Source organism: Marmota marmota, unplaced genomic scaffold (genome assembly GCF_001458135.2).
Source record: "Marmota marmota marmota unplaced genomic scaffold, marMar, whole genome shotgun sequence".
Classification (NCBI taxonomy): Eukaryota; Metazoa; Chordata; class Mammalia; order Rodentia; family Sciuridae; genus Marmota; species Marmota marmota.
In genome coordinates, this window is record NW_025999960.1 from 1971977 (window position 1) to 1979675 (window position 7699).

General features: G+C 33.9%; 2 long non-coding RNA genes across 3 annotated transcripts in view; one reads left to right on the forward strand and one right to left on the reverse strand.

Moving 5' to 3' along the window:
• Positions 1-7699, forward strand: part of LOC125616632 — a 54855-nt gene that overhangs the window by 34599 nt on the left and 12557 nt on the right. The window lies entirely within an intron of this gene.
• The window catches only part of LOC125616634, a 12507-nt gene continuing 5838 nt past the window's right edge, over positions 1031-7699 (reverse strand). Inside the window, exon 4 of the long non-coding RNA XR_007347357.1 lies at positions 1031-1088. This is a non-coding gene — a long non-coding RNA (uncharacterized LOC125616634). The remainder of the gene's footprint in view (positions 1089-7699) is intronic.

Here is a 7699-nt window from a genome sequence, read left to right on the forward strand (position 1 = left end):
TCTCATATTATCAGACTAATTAAGTAAATTTTTTTAGTAGAAATGCTTTTCCAGTTGTATTCCAAATAACATAGTCAAAAGACCAAAAGATAGATACTAAATAATAATTGAATGGGGGAAAGCAAAATGTGTCAAAATTTTTTGGAAATGAGAATGGATTAAATTTAATGATTGAAGCAATTCTAATAACTTTTCAGAATTAAAAATAATGGCAAAGTTTCCTATATGGTGCCCAATTTCTATAATGTGCAATGATTCTCAGTTTCCATAATGTTATCAGCTCCTTTGCTCTAACCACAAGAACACTGGACAAACCATATCTTTCAAAAATCCAATTATACCTAATATATATGAGCTAACTATCAAACAAGTTTTTTATAAAAAGGACAAATTACTCTTAATGTTAATACATTAAGGAATTCCAAAAGATAAAAATTATTTTTATGCTCGGGACAAAAATTGTCTACTACTTATAATATTCCAAGTGCTATAGTTTAGATCTGGAATGACCTCCAAAGACCCATGTATTAAAGTTTAGTCCACTATTGAAAGGTGGTTCAAACCTTGAAAAAGGTATAGTAGGAAGTCTTAGATCACTGGGGTCATGCCTTTTAAAGGGATGATAGGACTCTTCTTCCTCTTCTCTTTTACTTTCAACTGTAAGATAAGGAATTCTGCCATGCACTCCCCAAATTGTGAGCCAAAATAAACTTTTCCTGTTTCAAAGTTGATTTATCTCAGGCTTGAAATTTAAACAATATAACAAGTATCCTGAAAACCAGAAATATGCATTTAGATGCTATAAAAATGAAAATATTATGAATATTATACCTTACAAAGGTTTAACGTGAGACCTCCACTTATTACAGAAGTCACAACCATAAATACCTTTCTTCTCCTTTAAAGTTGACAAATGAAACAAAGAATTACCAGCTATTTACTTATTTGATAACAGACTTTTCCCAATTAGTCACAACAAAATGGGCAGAAACATGCAAAAAATAAGCCAAGGACAGAGGGAAGCGATGAACTTACCAGAAACATGGGAACGGTGTCTCAAAGAAAACTCTTCCCAGGCCAAAGTGACACTATATATGAAAATTAACACAAGTGGATCATGAGATTTTAGCTAAGGGAAATCTTCTTCACATAATTTTCTTAGCCAAAAAATTTATTCAATCCAAAGAACAATTCATCAAGGTTACTGAGCAAAGCAAAAGAAAAAAAATATTTTTTAAGTTATAAATTTATGCCATGTCTACTTCCAATAATATAAAAATGGGGAAAATAAGTGGAAACCAATTAGAATGGAGAGAAAGATATTCCAGATTCCTGAGTCTTAACAGTTCTAAGGCAATAGTTCCATCCAACTGGAACACAATACCTAGTTCTAATGATATATAAAGCAACTTAAGTACATGTTCTTAAAGCTATATAAGAGAAGTAAATATGATTTAAGACCAGGTCCTCAGAGAACTAAAAATGTTATTCCTGACACCATATTGAAATAGAATAATCACATATAGAAAGTATATTTGAGTTTAAACTACATATAACATTCATTTATCCACAGCATAAAAAATAACAATAATTATTAAAATATTTCAATAATTTATCCACAGCAAAGAAAATAACAATGATTAAAATATTTCAATAATTGACATGAAAGTCAAAACCATTAACCTTAAACCATTAAAATGAAATTTTTTATAGTTCTTGGCTCAAACCTAGAACTAAAAGGGACATTTGTACTGATTTTGTTCAACTTTTCGTTACTTGAGGATTTCTAACTTACCCTTCGGAACTTACCCTCCTCTCTTCTGAGGCAGACTACTAAATAGATGGACTTAGTGTCTTGAAGTTCCCTGAAATTGCTATTCTATGAATCCAGTTCAGCTTCCAGAACAAGCCTACTGTATTCTTAAGATTCCAAATGCTTATTTGTTCAATGAAGAAAATTTAGAGAATTAGAAAAAAATAATGTCACAATCTAGAAACATCCAATTAAACATTGAGGTGTTTTCCTTTAGATTCTTATTCTGTTCACATATAGTACTTTTTAGAAAACATATACTTCTTTATTCTAATTTTCTATTACCTGTAGGATATTCCTATTTAGAAAAAAAAGTTATGTGAAAATCTTTCATTTAATGACTGTATAATATTTTATCAAATGAATTAGTGTACAATTCTGTTTTAGTTGGCTTTTTCATTGCTGTGACTAAAGGACCCAGCCAGAACAATTTTAGAGGAGGAAAAGTTTATTTAGGGGCTCATTTTTGGAGGTCTCCATCCATAGACAGGGTCTACTCCTTGGGGCTCAAGGTAAGGCTGAACATCATGGCAGAAGAGTGTGGTGTAGGGAAGCAGCTCAAGTGGTGATCAGGAAGCAGGGAGAGACTCCACTTGCCAGATACAAATATATACTTCAAAGCCACACCCACCATGAGCCACTTCCTCCAGCCACACCCCAACTGTCTTCAGTTACCACTCAGTGAATCCCAGCAGGGATTATTAATTCACTGATTAGGTCAAGGCTATAACCCAATCATTTCTCCTCCAAACCTTCTTGCATTGTCTCATGTGTGAGTTTTTGGGAGACACCACAACTAAACCATAACAATTTCTTAATTTTTTTCTGTAATTTAGATTGTTTTGACCACTGCTGAAATGCTTTTATGTAATCTTTGCACATGTGTATATTTTTAATTAGTTAAGAGACACTGAGACAAACATAAATTTATGGATTTTGAAAAATATTTCTCCAGAAAATAAACTCCCATAACATGGATATGTCTGTTACATTTTATTTGCTCTTTAATCATGTTCCAAAACATTTTATTTTTTTTAAATTTGAGGTAGAATTTTTTTTTCTGTTTTAGAGAGGCCAAATATTTTTCTCCTATGTGGTCATCTGTTCATTGCTTAGTCAGGATGTAACTGAACACGGGGTGTTTGCCAATTGGTGAATGAAAAGCCAATAAGCACGACCAGGAGATAAGAGTGAAAAAAGTTTTATTACTTGCCAGTAAGAAGTGCAATGGAGATAATTCTCAAAGCAATGCCTCCTTGAATAAATAAATCAAGGGGCTTTTATTACAAAACTTATTCATATAGGAAAGACTCATCACATGTAGAGCAAGCTCAGGTCATGGACATACGTTGCATGAAACGTGGATGTGTAACCGATGTGATTCTGCAATCTGTATACGGGGGAAAAATGGGAGTTCATAACCCACTTGAATCAAATGTATGAAATATGATATGTCAAGAGCTATGTAATGTTTTGAACAACTAATAATAAAAAAAATAAAAATAAATAAAAATAAAAAATGGTGGCCAGGAACAGCTCTGGGTAGAGAATTTTTATAATGAGCAAAGGTTACTCTAGGTTACCTAAATAGTGGGTCAAAAGTGACTTTATGATTTGGGCTAGTTCCTTGTAAGTTTCCCTGGAGGACCTTTTCTGAAACAAAAACAACTTCCATGGAGTGTTAACCATCATTTAAAAGGTCAAAATGTTTTTGCTGATATGTGGAAGCTAACCCACAATAAGTGGGGGTGAGGGGAAGAATTAGATATTCAGTAGGTTAGACAAAAGGGAATGAAGGGAAGGGGGATAAGATAGAATGAATTCAAAATAATTTTCCCATGTACACATATGAATGTACATGTGAATCCCACCATCATGTACATCTGTAAGAAGGGGGTCCTAATTAGAATAAGATATATTCCATGCTTATATAATTATATCAAAGTGAATTCTACTGTAATGTTTATATATGACATGAAAAGAACCAATAAAAGAATAAAAAGAGAACAATTGAAAATATTGTGACCATCAGGTTATTTTATGTTATCTTGTTTTGTGAAAAGCTTAAAGCCAAAGGAACTTAATTATCATGCTAGTTGAAATTGGCCTCTGGGAAACTTGACTAATCCAAGCCAATGAACCTAAGATGTTCTGAGGAAAAGAACAAAAGATAAAACTTCTCTACAACAAAACTATTTCCTCTATACTAACTTTCAATACTTCACTTTTGAAAGAAGATGTGTGGGATTTTTCCTCATAAAAATTTAACTTAATTTTCCAGCACACAACTGGGTGACCTATAATTAAATTCAATTCTGACACCGTTTACTGGGGCTGCTGCTTAGCTCTTAGGCTAAATAAGGGCTGTGTCTCACAGGATTTCTTCCCATTTTAGGTGCCAGTTGGAAATCCAGGTTATCACTTGTGTTCTTACCTGAACAACTACAAATTGGGGGATCCCATGATTTCTTCCTCAGGTTTGATAATTTACTAGAATGGATTAAGGAATTTAGGGAAACATTCTGTATTTACCAAATCATTACCAAGGGTTCAATTCAGGAATGGTCAAATGGAAAAGATGAATCACGAAGATATGATGGAGAAGAGACACAGCTTCAATGTTCTCTCCTGGCCCACCACCCTCCAGGCACTACCTTCATGTGTTCATAAACCTGGAAGCTGAGACATATCCTTTGGGATTTTAATGTAAGTTTTGTTACACAGGCATGATTTTGTAAAATACGTTTTTTTTTAACCTTTTGTTTTGCTGAGGATTAAACTTAGGCATTGAACATGGTAAGGAATTGTTTTATCAGAGTCACACATCTGGACCCATAGGATAGATTATCTCATTGGTGATTAAGTTAATTTACAGCACTCCTCTCCCCAGAGGTTGCAGAGTAGAGTTCCAGCCGTCTAATCACATCGTTGGTTCCTCTGACAATAGGGACTTTCCAAAAGTCACTTCAGTGCAAACTCAGGCATGGATGAAAGAGGCTTAATAATAAAAGGCACTCCTTTTCCCTTAACTATTCTTATCTCTTAGGGAACTATGGAGATATTAGGAACTCTGGACAGGAATAAAGATATATATTACACACACATACACACACACATATACATACATATATATACACACACACAGGCATATATATATTCACATATGAATATACATATGAAGATATATAAATGAAGATATATATTTCTAAGATAATATTAGGGATAGGTAGAGGAAACATGAATTTCCTCTTATACCCCAGAGCCTGTAAGCCTTAGAGAAATTGAAATACAATTATGAAACTTTTGAGAAGGAAATCTTATGTGTTTTATTAAGTCTAAGAACAACAGTGTTGACTAAGAATAAAATCAACCTAGTTGAGAACAAAAAAAAATTACATTTATTTGGGGCTAATTCAGATTTCACTCCAGGAAAACAAAAATTCAAGCAGTCTTGGAAATAGTCCCAAAGGTTTTACAAAATGAATTTATAACATTAAATCACAGGGGGTTGACAATTACTTGTTGGTCAGGAATTATGATTGGTGCTGGCAAAAGCCAAAGTTGTCCTGTAAGAAAGGGACTGGGTGTGGTTTCAATCTCAGTAGTTTGGGGGCAGGAGTCCATTGTACAGAAGGTCAGCGGAGGTTAACAGTCTTTTGAAAGGTCAACTCACATACTTGGGTAGGTTTATCTACAGACTAGTTCAAAGTTCAGCTGCTGACATGTCTGGAGATTTGATTAGCAATGGCCCTTCATAAGTGCCCCTAAAGAATGCTGCTCCATCTTGATTTTTTTTTCCTAGATCATATATGTAGTGCATCAACAACATAAGTTATAAGTATATCGCTAATATATTCCTCTTTCTCTCCTTTGTTCTTCCAACCTCTGTGTGCACTGTGGAGGAGAGCAACAGGCAAACAATGGTCCTAATATTCTTCTAAACAATACAATTTTAAGAACAGGAATCAGAATGGGTATTTTTAATTCCCACAAGTTTGGTTTCTTTATATTGATGAGCATGCATTCTCTCATTTTATTCTCAAAACCACCTCATGAGGCAGTGCAACAAAACTGTTCTCCGAGGCAAGACACGTAGAAACACAGGGACACTTCATTCTTCCCACAAGAAACTCAGACCTCTTTCAAGGTAAATTTGCTCAGAAACTAAGAAAATTCAGTACTTAACATTCCCTTAAGTGGAAACACAAAGATTGTTAGTGTACAAACTTCTGGGATGGTAATGTAAATCCAAGGACTAAAAAGGACATTGCTTTAGCACCTAGCCACTGCATCGACCCTGGCAGAAGCATACCTGAGTGGACAGTGACATTAGCATCTGGCTCCTTAGGGAGCCGAAGTTCAACAAAAGCCCATACAACTTTTCCTCTGGGCTGTTAACCTATCCTGATAAAGTGCATTGGGAATTTATAGTGCATGTGTATACATGTAAGAAAATTGAGTTTTAGTAAGCTTTGGGGGTTGTTCCCAAAGTCACTGAACTAGTAAGAGATAGAACTAAGATACAGTCCAGGATCATGAGATTCCAGAACTGTGTACTGCTGCATTCCCCCATGTTAGGAAATGTTGGTTGACCTCTCAAAAACTCTTTTTCCATTTTGTTTCTCCTATCTATCTCCCAAGTCAAGTATGACCATGTAACAGCTCTGGGTGAAAAGATTTAAATCTGAAACAGGATACTTAGATACATGTTTCCCTTCTTAATAGGGCTATTCCTTACCTCGGTCCTTTATTTCTCCAATATGAGGCTGAGAATAAAAATAACCATTATGTAATCATTAGGGAAAGGACAAAAGAATCACAGGAACTTCAGCATTAGTGGAGTTCAACTGTTGAATAGAGGTGCTTCTGGATTTCTCTTTCTTTGAAAATAAATGTTACTGTAACTAATTATCAGCAACTACCTAATTAATAAACCCATTGAATGCTCTTTCCTATGTATCTTGTTTTCAGTGTTTTTTTAAACAAATTTAATCTAAGTGCGACCCATGTTTTGTTTTAACTTAATCTGAAAAGATGTTATGTAAATCTCCATTATAAATCTAGGAAAATGATATCAGTAAGGCTATTTCAACATCACATAAGAGGACTAGTTTAGGTCACCTGTAAGCCCCATGGGAACATAAAACAATCTAGGACTGTATCATAAAATTAGTAGCATAGTTGATCATGGAAAATTAATTACCTATTTTTTTGCTTGGTACAAATTCTTCATAAACCCACAGGTGACTCTGATAAGTCAAGGGTGTTAGCTTCATCTGGAAGTTGATAATTTCAAGGACAATGATGTGAATTAAAGGGGCTACTAAATCTCAGAGGAGCTATGGCATAGATGAAAGAAAGTCAGAAACAATTTCAAACAGAATATACTGTTATTTGTTCAGAATTTAATGCATCAGTGTTACTTTCAGTGAGCCTTTTCTGTTTCTTTGTGCTTGGATGAGATAAAGATTTTCTACTTTAAATTTGACCAACTAAACTTACTTGCTAGTACCCAATTTGTCAAAAATTAAAATTAACATTTGAAGATGAACAATTGATTCTGTGTATTATTCCAAATTCTGATTGGCAATCTATAAGAGCTTAAGGATTTATGTATGCCAGAATTTACCTACAACTCCCTAACAAAAAATGACTTAGGATCAATATTATACAGATCTTCACTTTTAATTTCTCATTTTAAAGGTATTATATTTCTTTTTTTAAATTTTTTTTTATTTTTTTATTTTTTATTGTGGGTTGTTCAAAACATTACAAATTTCTTGACATATCATATTCCACACTTTGATTCAAGTGGGTTATGAACTCCCACCTTCACCCCATACACAGATTGCAGAATCACATCAGTTACACATCCATTGATTTACA